This window comes from Scyliorhinus torazame, chromosome 21 (genome assembly GCF_047496885.1).
Source record: "Scyliorhinus torazame isolate Kashiwa2021f chromosome 21, sScyTor2.1, whole genome shotgun sequence".
Lineage (NCBI taxonomy): Eukaryota > Metazoa > Chordata > Chondrichthyes > Carcharhiniformes > Scyliorhinidae > Scyliorhinus > Scyliorhinus torazame.
In genome coordinates, this window is record NC_092727.1 from 102,435,269 (window position 1) to 102,449,847 (window position 14,579).

At 43.4% G+C, this 14,579-nt stretch overlaps 1 long non-coding RNA gene across 4 annotated transcripts in view; it reads right to left on the reverse strand.

Annotated features, from left to right (window-relative positions):
• Positions 1–509: 509 nt before the first annotated feature.
• Positions 510–14,579, reverse strand: part of LOC140398446 (uncharacterized) — a 39,209-nt gene continuing 25,139 nt past the window's right edge. For all 4 annotated transcript variants that reach the window (XR_011937486.1, XR_011937489.1, XR_011937487.1 and 1 more), the window contains 2 exons: positions 7,225–7,320; positions 510–1,974 (listed from right to left, as the gene is read on the reverse strand). This is a non-coding gene — a long non-coding RNA (uncharacterized lncRNA). The remainder of the gene's footprint in view (positions 1,975–7,224; positions 7,321–14,579) is intronic.

Here is a 14,579-nt window from a genome sequence, read left to right on the forward strand (position 1 = left end):
TACCTGCACTTGGAACAGAATTTTCCTCCCAACCCCATGTTAAGATACTGCTGCCCTAATTGATGATTTGCTTCCCCACACTTACGTCCCATCACTGTCCCCCCCCCTCCCCACCCAATTAAGCCATTTTTCCTGCCCTTCACCCATCACCCCATCTACCAAATCCCCAGCACCACCCATGGTCAACTGTCTTCCTGGATTACCTGAGCTGCTAGTATCTCAGTGTGGCCCAATCTTCAACCACACAAAACCAGGCAATTCACTTTTTTTTGCTCTCAGCAACTCGTCTCCCTTCATTAAAATGAAGGCCAAGACCCAATATGGAGAGTGCCTCAGGCCTCTCCATTTACATTCAAGGGCCTAGTTCATTCACACACCCATCCCACATCATGCCGCAAAGTTTCTCCTGAAACATTAAAAGATCTTTACATCTGATAACATAAATTACTTACATAAAAATACCGACTTGTGACATGAAAATATTACCTATTATAAAGGTTAAGGCAGTATCTGATCATTTGTACTTTATTCAGTTCAACCATATATTGTCCTGAAAAAGAGCTTTGTGAATGTAGAGACATACATACTTACATCAACGCTGATCAAAATATTTCTTATTTAGATCTTGGAAGCAGTTTTAAAATACAAATGATAATAAAACGCTCTTTTATTTCCGCTCATTTGATTGGCTACTGTCCATTTTCCTCGCTAACAATAAACAGTCCATAATTTAGTCGGAAATTCAAGGCATCGAGGACCCGGGTTCGATCCTGGCCCCAGGTCACTGCACATGCAGCGTTTCCACATTCTCCCCGTGTCTGCGTGGGTCTCACCCCCACCAACCCAAAAAAATGTGCAGGGTAGGTGAATTGGCCACGCTAAATTGCCTCTTAATTGGAAAAAAAAAGAATTTGGAACTCTAAATTTATTTTTTCAAATAATAATTTTGTCTGAAATATATTCTTCATTAGCACAGTTCTGTTCTGCCGAACAGAGGTCAGGAATGTTCCATTACCAGTTGATATTATATGTCATACAATCCAGTACATAACAGGTACCTGTTATGCTAGGTCATACTAGAATCCATTCAATTCATACACAAGGTTAATTTTGAGTCTAAAAGAGGTGTCCAAGTCCTTATGAAGTTGGCTTTTGCAATGTGATGGAAATGACCCTGAACATACAGCATTTTTTAAAAACTAAATGTATTGTGACCCTATTTACATTCAAGATTACATGCAAAACTTCAGTATGCGTTTCAGGTTTCTTATCCTATAATCTATTCAATTAAACAAATTAAATATAACAACCTGAAAATTTTATTTTAAGACACCATCTGCAAAAAATAATTCAATATATAAGCTATTGTATATTTTAACATGATGGAAGATGAAGTGACAAAAGATTCTTTGCCAAACCAAACTTGACACAAATATAGTGATTTGCCATGCGTTATGCATTGGTTATATAGTTTAAACATTGCCTTACAATTTAATATATGCCAACAACCAAATTTACTTTCTTTTTATTTAATTTTTTTGAAGGCTGTCACTTTACTAGAATCCTTCATATAGCAAATCAATGAGGTTATTGCACCTGGGAAAAGAAAGGAACACATGCCTCAGGAATTGTCTTAATGGTTCTTCTCCAGGCTATTCACTAAGATCGAATGAGTGGGAGCACCTCGTAGGCTCAGGGTATTGAAAATAGACTGACTTCTATTAGAATAGGCACAACACCCTAACATTGTTTCATGAAGGAGCTGGGCACTGTTAATTCAGCAGGTCGGCACCATTATCTTCAAATGCCACCCCTCTTCCACCTGCGACCGTCCTCTATACTGTTTAAAGAAATCACTGCTCCAGACACATGTAAGATCTTCACAGCGTTGTAGAGCTAAAATGTCAGACCTTTTGAAGGCTGATGGAATAGCTCCTTTCCAAGTTTGACTTCAAGTACTGTTCGAGGGTTTTCCTGTGAAAATAATCAGAAAGAGAGAAAAATATGTTTTGCTTCTTTATTTTGCAAAAATACAAATAATGATTTACACTTTGGCATCCTGATCCCAGAGAACAGCGATCATTTTGATATGAAAGTTAAAGAAATGTTAAAGAGCCAGTGCTACAGGGTAGCTTTATACTTTGTATTTTCACTTCATAGAATCATAGAGTCCCTACAGTGCAGAAGGAGACCATTCAGCTAATTGAATCTGCACTGACCCTCCGAAAGGGCACCCTACCTAGGCCCACCCAGAAGACCATAAGAACATAGAATCATAGAATTTACAGTGCAGATGGAGGCCATTCGGCCCATCGAGTCTGCACCGGCTCTTGGAAAGAGCACCCTCTCCAGGCCCACATCTCCACCCCATTCCCAAAACACAGTAACCGCACCCAATACTAAGACACTAAGGGCAATTTAGCATGGCCAATTCACCTAACTTGCACATCTTTGGACTGTGGGATAAAACCGGAGCACCCGGAGGAAACCCACGCACACACGGGGAGAACGTGCAGACTCCGCACAGACAGTGACCCAAGCCGGGATTCGAACCTGGGACCCTGGAGCTTTGAAGCAATTGTGCTAACCACTATGATACCATGAGGCATAGGAGCAGAATTAGGCCTCTCGGCCCATCAAGTCTGCTCTGCCATTCAATCATGGCTGATATTTTTCTCATCCCCATTCTACTGCCTTCTCCACATAACCCCTGATCCCCTTATTGATCAAAAACCTATCTATCACTGTCTTAAAGACACTCAGTGATTTGGCCTCCACAGCCTTCTGCGGCAAAGAGTTCCATAGATTCACTACCCTCTGGCTGAAGAAATTCCTCCTCAGCTCTGTTTTAAAGGATCATCCCTTTAGTCTGAGATTATGTCCTCTGTTTCTAGTTTTTCCTACAAGTGGAAACATCCTCTCCACGTCCACTCTATCCAGGCCACGCAATAGCGTGTAAGTTTCAATAAGATCCCCCTCATCCTTCTAAACTCCAACAAGTACAGACCCAGAGTCCTCAACCGTTCCTCATGTGGCAAACTCTTCATTCCATAGATCATTCTTGTGAACCTCTTGAAATGAAAATCGCCTATTGTCACGAGTAGGCTTCAATGAAGTTACTGTGAAAAGCCCCTAGTCGCCACATTCCGGCGCCTGTTCGGGGAGGCTGGTACGAGAATCGAACCGTGCTGCTGGCCTGCCTTGGTCTGCATTAAAAGCCAGCGATTTAGCCCAGTGTGCTAAACCAGCCCCTTCTGGACCCTTTCCAAGGCCGGCACATCCTTTCTTCGATACCAGGCCCAAAACTGCTCACAATATTCCATATGGGGTCTGACCAGAGCCGTATATACCCTCAGAAGTCCATCCCTGGTCTTGTATTCTCGCCCTCTCGACATGAATGCTAACATTGCAATTGCCTTCGTAACTGCCGACTGAACCTGCACGTTAACCTGAAGAGAATTGTGAACAAGGACTACCAAGTCCCTTTGTGCTTCTGATTTCCTTAGCATCTTCCCATTTAGAAAATAGTCTAGGCCTCTGTTTCTCCTTCCAAAGTGCATAACCTCACACTTTTCCACATTGTATTCCATCTGCCATACCTTTGCCCACTCTCCTAGCTTGTCCAAGTCCTTCTGCAGCCCGCCTGATTCCTCAATACTACCTGCACCTCTACAGACCTTTGTATCATCTGCAAACAAAGCAACACTGCCTTCAGTTCCTGCCCTACTCCCATTACCCCACCTAACCTTTGGGCACTAAGGTCACTTAGGGCGCCAAGGACTTCTTGCACAATTCTGCTAAATGTTCACCTGTGTCTAGTTCCTTTACATATATGTATTTTCCTAAAACAAAAAAACTTATTTCAATATCTAAATAAATTTATTTACATACATTTGTCACTGCTCGTTTATGTTAAATGTATAATAAAATGTAACATAGCTTGGTTTAGTATTACCACCCTCAATGCTGGATCAAAGATTGTGCATTCAAGCCCTACACCAAGGACTTGAGCTTAAAATCTAAGATGACGCATCAATACTGCATGGAGGAAGGTGCCATTTAAAAAATATATAAATTTCGAGTACCCAATTATATATTTTTTCCAATTAAGGGGCAATTTAGCATAGCCAATCCACGTAACCTGCACATCTTTGGGTTGTAGGGGTGAAACCCACACAGACATGGGTCCTCAGTGCCACAGTCCCAGTGCTAACCACTGCACCACATGCCACCCCCAAGAAGGTGCCATTTAACCAAGATTACACCTGCCCTCTCTGATCAACATAAGTCCCACATGGAACTTTTTGAAGAAAAACGGGATTTCTCCATGATGTTCCAGCGAATATTTTTCCCTCAATCAACATCACTAAACTCAGATGGTCTAGTATTGATCTCATCACTATGAAACTTGCTGTGTGTAAATTGGTTGCTGTGTTTCCCTGCATTGGAATGGTGAATATGCTCTACAAATGCCTGTTGGCTGGAATTTTCTGTCCGCTCCTATCAGCAGGATCTTCTGGTCCCACTGATGGTGAACCCCCACCATGGGTTTCCCAGCTGCACAGTGTGCATACAACAGGAAACCCTATTGACAGCAGCGGGATTTCAAGATCACACTACTGGACAATGGAGGTCATGTGGAAAATCCCACCCATTAGCAGTAAAGTCCTTTGAAAACTCCTCTGGTTGTGGAAGGTGCTAGATAAATGCAATTTTTTAATTTATTCAACTAAGATCCATTTGCAATGGTTGCCGATTTATTTCTAAAAAGAGACACCTGATGCCAAAGCTATTTTCATTGCACTCATCAGGACAAATGCAAGAATGCCAAATTTCAAATGATCACCACCAAACATGTTCCTTTGGTCATTCATAATGGGCAAGAGCACAGGCCATACTCAACCAGCCCATGCTTGCAAAACCCAAAGCAAAACATCTACTGTCAGATGTGCTTCCATGCTTGGGCAGCGCTTTCTGAACAATCCTGAGAGCACTAATAACTACACAAATTTAAGGTAATCAATCAAGCTCATAACGTGGCTCACTTATGATTGCGAGAAGCGATATACATTCATACACAGGAACTCATTCTTTGCAAAGAAAAGGAAGATGTTCAAACCTTGCACCTTTTTAAAATTACTCAGGAGTTTGGAAAGTTGATAGATCCCAATTGCTTTCTCCATGACAACAACTCAACCAATCATAATGAACTTTCCAAAAATCAGCCCCTTTTTCTCCTGTGGTATAAATTGTCATAATTTGAGATTTGCCGTTATTGCGTTTGTCCTGATGAGTGCACGACTAACAGCATCATCAACATGTCGTTCTTTTTAACAACACTCAAGTTGGCTGTTTATTGCAGGTCTAATCTTTTTTTAAAAATTTAGAGTACCCAAGTATTTTTTTTTTCCAATTAAGGGGCAATTTAGCGTGGCCAATCCACCTGACCTGCACATCTTTGGGTTGTGGGGGTGAAACCCATGCAGACTTGGGAAGAATGTGCAAACTCCACAAGGATCGTGACCCAGGGCTGGGATTCAAACCTGGGTCCTCAGCCCCACAGTCCCAGTGTTAACCACTGCGCCACATGCCGCCATAACTAACCTTCAGCATTATTGATAATCGCTTTTAAATCTTAACTGGTTAGCTTCCCTTAATCAGTACTTGTTTTAATAACTATTTGTGTTCATCAATGTGAGGGATGTTCATATTGAGGAATAGAACTTTTCCCTTTTCAGGTTCTGCATCTCAGTACCAGATGCAGGTCACGAAGTCAGGTTTAAAACTGCCTCATGTAGAGTAAGGTGCAGACAATGTTCCAACAATATGCAATAGTCGCAACATTAAAAGAATGATCTCTATTGCACTAATGTGCCATTTTTCCAGTTCCCAGAGCAACCATTTATTCAAATTTTGCATGACAATAAGATTTGTCGCGGCATGTCCTTGCAAGGTAACAATTGCAATAAGGGAGGGGGGACGGGGAGACGGGGAGGGGTTAGGGAAAGGGAGGCTAGTGTGTGGGGGGTACGGAGGGGGGGGAGGGAGGATATGCCAAACTAGATGGCAGCAATTTGTAAATAAAGTAAAGTAAGACAAAAGCCTTTCTGCATTATACTGTACAATAAATAAACACGCTTGTACATAATGTTGAAAATTCCAAAAAAAAAAATTTTTTGAAAACAATTACAATAAGGCAGACCAAGCAATATTCACATTGATCTCTTATAGCCAGTAGCTTGTCATAGATTTGAATCCACAGGCAAAGGGCTAGAGTTAATCCAATGAACAATCCAATTCCCTCTAACTCTTACTTAAGGGGCTGGCTTAGCTCAGTGGGCTAGATAGCTGGTTTGTAATGTAGAGAAGGCCAGCAGTGCAGGTTCAATTCCCATACCAGCTGCGAATTCTGATTTCTCCCTTTGTGTACCTGAACAGGTGCCGGAATGTGGCGACTAGGGGCTTTTCACAGTAACTTCATACTTGTGACAATAAAAGATTATTATTAATTTTAATCATTGGTTTCATTAATAATTTACGATTATTGTATTGTTGCCCTTTACATACAATTAACGCAAAACATATCTCGGCAGTAGTTACAGTAAAGTGACAGTTTCATTTCAAGTGCTAAATAGATGCAAACATTTCTGTTGACAGGATGCTAAAAAATTATTTTCTTGACTCCCAATTGAAATGATCAAGCATCGATGGAATATCAAGTTGTCAGTGCCCAGTTTCACGCACAAAGGAGTTGCAATATAAGCCCAAATTTGAGAGGTCTGTAGCTGGACTACCCTATATTGTGCAAATGACAATGCCTGGGTACAAATGCATATCATCTCAAAAGTGCACAGTAATTTTGCATACTTTATATCATAATTATGTTAGATGAAAATGAAATTCATGGCATTACTTCTAGAGTTAGCCTTTGTACTACTTCTACTTAATTTTCCAGCTATCCTGACTATCTGATCAGTTCGATTTGAGATTACTACCTACCTGAATTCATGATTTTTTTCTTTGCAAAGTTATTTACACAGATTCTTGCCAAAAATCCTTTAATTTAGTGTGCACATCCTGCCAAAAATGGTAACACAGTTTGGTTTGGCTATATATTTTTTAATTGACCAGTCTGACTCAAACTTTTAACTGGTGGACAGCAGGACTGAGGGATGTCTTTGGCTTTGTGAGAGTTTAATTCCCTACTTTGCCGTGTTAGATTACCTGATTTATGCCACGACGGTCCTCCGGAGGTCAGCGAAGGATTAGCAAGTTCAGTTCTATTCAGTGTCATGTGTTCATTAAATGGGTTGATCTGTTCTGGGAATGCAGACAAAACAGTCCTCTGGTTATACAATGTAAAAACACTTAGAAAACAGTTAGCACCATGGAAATCCAGAGAATAGATAACTCCTGATGGAATCCATTAGTGGCCAATGCTTGAGAAATCCCACAGTCAATGAAAATTCTGAAATCGCTGATTGCACCCCCAGAGAGGATTTGTGACTATGAATCCAACACCATTCATCTTTTCAAATGATCTAAATGTATTCTGCTGTCTGTATTTCTGATAAACATCAAATTTATCTTCATTAAAATGACAAAAGGTCAATGAAAATAGTTTATACCTGGCAGTTATTCATTCTTTTGAAAGCCAAGTGTTTGATCAAGTTGTTTTGTTTCTATAAATTTTGTATGGAAATTGTTTATTCAACGAGTTCTAGGGGAAAAAAAACAAAAACTGTCTGCTATTATTGTAACAGCCTTGTAACAATTTGTTATGGTAAAATATTACAATAGTGCTTTTCCTTTCCTCAGTATTGTTGACTGTTCATTTCTTTAATGACTGTAGTCTTTACCATGCTGTTTAATGTTCTTTGTGATGCAAAGTGAATTGTATTTTGACATGAATGAAAGTTGTCAACTATACCGTTTACTCATAACATTAATACTACCATATTGTGTTTTTCCAGTAAGATGTGAATTGTTCAATGTACAAATGCATTCATATTTCGGAAAACCAGCAAGCATTTTTTTTTCAAAATATAAAAATGTTATATTCAGGAAATTCAGTAACAGAGCACAGGGGGTCACGTGGTTGAGGTAACTATGGCGATTGGGCTGATAATCAATTGTCATTTTCCCTCAGACTATATTTGTATTAAATAAACAGAACAAATGTAAGTTTCTAGGTTAGAGGATCAAGGTTATGATTCTAAAGATTGTTCCTTTCACTTATAACTTCTCTGTGTCTCAACTGAACTGACACACTTGTGCTCCCATTCCAATTCTTAGTGACTGTGCTGTGAAATAATTGAGTAACTTGATTTGGTAGCATCCTTGATCCTTTGAGAAACCCATAGTTGAGATTTGAAGATTTGAAGGTCCAGCTCAGAAATTATTTTGAAGGTGAATTTTTAAGATCATGTAAGTGGACCCTAAAATTGTTTCTAATGTATCTGTGACTAGTTTCTGCGGAAATTTTTTTAAATGTATTCCTGTTTTTTGAGGAGGTGTGTCAAGCAGAAGTAATTATGCACAAGTAGCAGTATCCTTTCAATTCCTGTTTCCTATTCTAAGTGTCTGGATGACCATTTCCAACTGCAAGGGGGTGCAATTTTGATTAAAAGGATGAGATTTATTAGGAGCTGAAGATTCGTTAATAACTGAAGATACGCAACCCAAATAAATCTGATCGCATTTCCCTGTGGATGTCATTGATGTATTCATTTACGATTAAGTAAATTGATACTGTTTATAAAATTATTTTTACATATTATTATGGTTAGATTGATTCCCTTTTCCCTTAGTTAGCATAATGCTGTTGGATCAAAATTAGAAGTTCATCAATTTCTTCATGAATGTGTATTCAAACAAATATGTTACATGATGACTCCAGATATTAGGTTAATATCCAAATAAATTAAACCAAGCTGCCACAAAGAACAATGGAGTGGTGCCATCTTAAGCGCACCAGAAGGATTTTGTACAATGATAATGGCCCCTTAACCACTGGTATGATGCCACAAAGGATCAAAGGAAGTACACTTGAATGGCCATCTATCTCACTAATTATTATCAGGTTCTAGACAGTATTTTAAAAGTGATATAAAGTGCTAACTAGCCCCTTTCTTGGCATTCATTCATAACTTTAAATTCTAAATGTCAATGTGCTAATCAAAAATTGGCCTTAAATATAAGAACCCACAATTTTTAATTCATGTGGCATATGCTCAGTTGTACATTTTGTAGAAATACATCACACCAAAAGTGAGAAAGCAAAATACTGCAGATGCTGGAAACCTGAAAGAAAAACATAAATTACTGGAAATACTCAGCAGGTCAGGCAGCATCAGTGGAGAGAGAAACAGGGTTGCCTTTTCAGGACAAATGTGGCTCTTTTTTCAGGAATATCTTCTGCATAAACTTCCAGTTTTTACTGACTTTGGCTGACAAAATCATCGAATCATAGAATGGTTATGAAATAGAGGGCGGCATCTCACCCCATCCTGTCTGCACCGGCTCTCTGCAAGAGCAACTCAGCTAGTCTCACTTCCACCCTCTCCCCCTCTTCCCTGTAGACGTGCAATTTATTTTATCTTTGGTTTATTGTCCAATTCTCTTTTGAAAGCCTCAATTGAATCTGCCTCCACCATACTCTCAGGCAGTGCATTCCTGCTCCTAACCACTGATTGTGTGTAAAATAAATGTTTTTGTTACTCATGTCGTAGTTCCTTCTTTTGCCAGTCATCTTAGATCAGCATGCTTTGCTTCTGGATCTCTGCTAATGGGAACAGCTTCTCCCCATCTATTCTGTCCAGAGCTCTCATGATTCCAACACCTTTATCAAATCTCATTTCATCTTCCCTTCCCCAAGGAGAACAGCCGCAATGTATCCAACCTATCCACGTATTTGAAATTCCTGATCCCTGGAATCATTCTTGTGAATATTTTCTGCATCCTCTCTAATAACTTCACATCCTTACTGAAGTGTTATGCCCAGTTCAAAATCTTGAATTTCACAATTAGCACTTCATGGATTTCTTGCAATTCAGGCCAAAATTTTACATTTACTATACAGCAATGATTAAATTGCAGTTAGTCAAATTCCTGAACTATCCATCACCTTTCTGCTGGACTCTCCATTTCTGTCAAGAGTCTTTTGTTTGGTTGATTAGAGCTTCTGTTCTTGGTTTCATTTGAACTGTTTAAAATAAATGCTGAACCAAGAAAACATTTCATTAATCAATTCTGTACATCTTAAGTCAAATAGGGAAAACGTATTTTAAAAGTTGTAGAAAGAGACAACGTGAAGCCAACATAGTTAGGCTGGATCCTGGCTCTCAATGGTTAGCACTGCTGCCTCACAGCACCAGGGACCCGGGTTCAATTCCAGCCTTGGGTGATTATCTGTGTGGAGTTTGTACGTTCTCCCTGTGTCTGCGTGGGTTTCCTCTGAGTGTTTCGGGTTCCTCCCACAGTCCAAAGATGTGCAGATTAGGTGGATTGGCCATGCTAAAATTGCCCGAGTGTCCAGGGATGTGCGGATTAGGTTATGGTGTTTTAGGGAAGATGGAGGAGTGGATATGGGTAGAGTGTTCATTCTTTTTAAAAAAAAAATAATTTTTATTCAAATTTTCACAAAATATCAACAACAAAATATAGAAGGGAAAGAACAACCCCCCCCCCCTCCCACCATATACATAAATAATAAATCAACAGCCTTCATCAACACAGAGGCAAATATACACGGCACTCAAGAAAAATGAACCAACCCCCCCCGCCCCCCACCCCCCCCCCCCCCCCCCGAGCTCCCCTCCCCCCCACCCCCGGGTTGCTGCTGCTGCTGACCATCTTCTAATGCCCTGCCAGGAAGTCTAGGAATGGTTGCCACTGCCTGAAGAACCCTTGCACTGATCCCCTTAAGGCAAATTTCACACTCTCCAATTTAATAAACCCCGCCATATCGTTGATCCAGGATTCCACGCTTGGGGGCCTCGCATCCTTCCACTGAAAAAGAATCCTTCGCCGGGCTACCAGGGAGGCAAAGGCCAGAATTCCGGCCTCTTTTGCCTCCTGCACTCCCAGCTCCTCTGCCACCCCAAATATTGCGAGCCCCCAGCCCAGTTTGACCCTGGAACCTACCACCCTCAACACCGTCCTCGCTACACCCTTGCAAAAGTCCTCCAGCGCTGGGCACGCCCAGAACATGTGGGTGCGGTTTGCTGGGCTCCCTGAACACCAAACACACCTATCCTCACAGCCAAAGGACCGGCTCATCCTTGCCTTATGCAGCACCTTATATTGTACGAGGCTGAGCCTCGCGCAAGCGGAAGAAGAGTTCATTCTCCCCAGGGCATCCGCCCACGTCCCCTCGTCAATCTCCTCACCCAACTCCTCCTCCCACCTATCCTTTAGCTCCTCCGCCGAGGCCTCCTCCTCCTCCTGCATCACCTGATACGTTGCCGAGATCCTCCCCTCTCCAATCCACCCCCCCGACAGCACCCTGTCCTGGACCCTGCGTGGCGGCAACAGTGGGAACTCCACCACCTGCCGCCGAACAAACGCCCTTACCCTCATATATCTGAAGGTGTTCCCCAGGGGGAGCCCAAACTTCTCCTCCAGCTCACCCAGGCTCGCAAACTTCCCGTCCACAAACAGGTCCCCCATCCTTCTAATACCTGTCCTGTGCCAGCTCAGGAACCCTCCGTCCATCCTCCCCGGGACAAACCGGTGGTTCCGCCGAATCGGGGCCCACACCAAGGCCACCACCTCCCCGCTGTGACGTCTCCATTGCCCCCAGACTTTGAGGGTTGCCGCCACCACCGGGCTCGTGGTATGCCTCGTTGGAGGAAGCGGCAGCGGCGCCGTCACCAGCGCCTCCAGGCTCGTGCCCACACAGGACGCCATCTCCAGCCTCGCAGTGTTCATTCTAAGGGTTGGTGCAGATTTGATGGGCCAAATGGCCTCCTTCTGCACAATAGTGATTCTATGAAAACATTTTGAAGGAAAAACTATATCAGTTGAGAAGATGCCCATTGCATTGCTGAACATCTATGAAAGGCCAACTTCACATATCATGTCCAGTCTATCGAAGGTGTCACATGTCTCTCCTCCCATCAGGTCATGACCTGACAGCCGAATTATATTGCAATGTTCTGTGTTTGTCTGCAAGATGAAAACTGCCTCTCGGTGACTAATAACTGACTGTATAACTGCAGTCTGATTTTCACAAAGCTTATTGATAATACTACATTTTCTGTTCTTTTTTTAATGGATGACACAGACCAACTGATTTGTAAACTAAAAATTGTTATTAACGGACTTCCGCTTGTGACCATGGAGTGATTGGTCACATAAAGGGATGTTTCTGTTCAAAGTCAAAGAAAAGGGCGCTTTTTACCCAGATCCAGGTGGAATTTTGATGAAAAGGCGCAGGTGAATGCTGGAGGAGTAGTTTATCCCTGGAATGGTATGTCTACTGATCACCGGACCCGACAGAAAACAGTGAGAGGTTTGGCTGGAAAGTTGAAACTGTTTCCACAGACGGTCTCTTCCAGCATGCAGGAGGAGGAGGGGCAAGATGTAAGGCCCCAGATACAGGAACAGATGACTTTTATCAAGGAAGAATTCTATAAACAGAGGAAAGAAATGCATGGAGAGCATGCAAAGGCCATTGCAGAAGCTGTGGTACCCCGAAGAGTACTTTGGAGCGGATGGAGAGGTGTTTGGAGGTGCGGGGGTCACAGATTCGGGTGATTGAAGGAGTGATCTTGGACCACAGCGATCGTGTGGTGGCTCTGGAGGCGGAGGTGGGGCTCCTAGGAGACCTTTCTAAAACGCTGAGGGCAGAGGTTGAGGAGCAGGAGAATACCTCGAGAAGACAGAACCTGCGAATAGTGGGCCTGCCTGAAGGAGAGGAAGGTGTGAGTGCCACGAGGTACGTCTCGAGGATGCTAGCGGGACTGGTGGCAGAAGGGATGCTAGATAAGGCACCTGAAGTGGACCGAGCGCATAGGTCTCTGAGGCAAATGCCTGGAGCTGGGGAGCCGCCATGGGCGATGATCGTGAGACTCCATAAATTTGTGGAGAAAAATAAAATTCTACGGTGGGCGAGGGAGAAGCGTGGCTGCGACTGGGAGGGAAATAATGTCCGGATTTATCAGGACATCGGAGCCGAGTTGGCAAAACGGCGGGCAGGTTTCAACAAGGCCAAGGCGGTGCTGTACCGGCGGCAGATCAGATTTGGGGTGCTCTACCCGGCGAAATTATGGGTGACGTTCGGAGGCCGGGAGTATTATTTCGAGGCCCCAGAAGCGGCCGAAGATTTCATTAAGGAGCATAAACTGGGGGAGAACTGAGTGGACAATGCTTGGGAACTGGGGTGCTGGCACTATGTAACAGTAGAGAACATGTTTGAAGTGGGTGTAGGGATTGGGGGATTTGCACCTTTTTTTGTGGGTGGGGCTTTCTGTTCAATGTTGAGATTGTAAGGAGTTGTAGGGGTAAAAAGTTTATGTGGGGATGGATGTTCCCAACCCCCTCTTGTTTTATGGGACTGTTTGTGTTTAACATCTGTTTGTTTGCTTTTGGAGAAGGCTACCTGGAGTTCAGGAGACGTCCTTGTTTGGGTGGGGGAGGGTAAGGCCAGCAGGAGGCCTTCTTCTTTGAGCTGAGGAGTGGGGGGGGTGGAGAGGGAGGGGGAGCTCATTAGGATGTGCCTTTGGGCAAGGGTAGCCATGCTAGCAGGTTGTGCTGGTGAACGGAAGCGAGGTGGTGGGGGAGAAGGCCAAGAGAGGTGGCCGGGGGTAGGGGGAAAGGGGAAGTGGGGGGGAAGAAGGGGAAGGGGAAAAGCGGGGGCGGGGGGGGTTTCTGCAGGGGGTGAGAGATGACATGGTCAAGGGCGAACAGAGGGGCCATCTGGGATGCGCTAGGTACAGAGTGGAATTAAAGGGGCAGATTTTAAGTGGGGAAGATGACGGACGGTAGAGGGGATTGGAGGCGCAAGCCTCCGGTAAGGTTGGTAACGTCCGGTGACTGATTAACTGTGTCCTGGAGCCGAGGGTGGATAGATCAAGCCCCAGGTCGATGGGTAGGGAACGAATGGCAAGGGAGCTGGGGGGATTTATGGAGAGGATGGGTGTGGTTGATCTATGGCGCTTTCAGAACCCAGGGGGAAGGGAGTATTCCTTCTTTTCACACGTCTATAAGGTGTAGTCGAGGATTGATTACTTTGTAGTGAGTCGGGAGATTTTGGTTGGGGTGGACGGGACAAAGTATGCGGGGATAGTTATCTTGGACCATACACCCCACTGGCTGGATATTCGGTTCAGTACGGGACGAGAGCAGAGGCCGGGGTGGTGGGTTGATTCGGGGTTTTTGGCGGATGGAGGTTTTTGTGATAAGGTGCGGTTGGCGATTTGGGATTATGTGGAGTTCAATCAGAATGAGGAGGTGTCGGTGGGCATTTTTTGTGAAGCACTGAAGGCAGTGGTCCGGGGAGAAATTATCTCATTTACGGTTCGTGCGAATAAGGAAAGGAGGGGGGAACATGACCGTCTAGTGAGCGAGATAGTGGA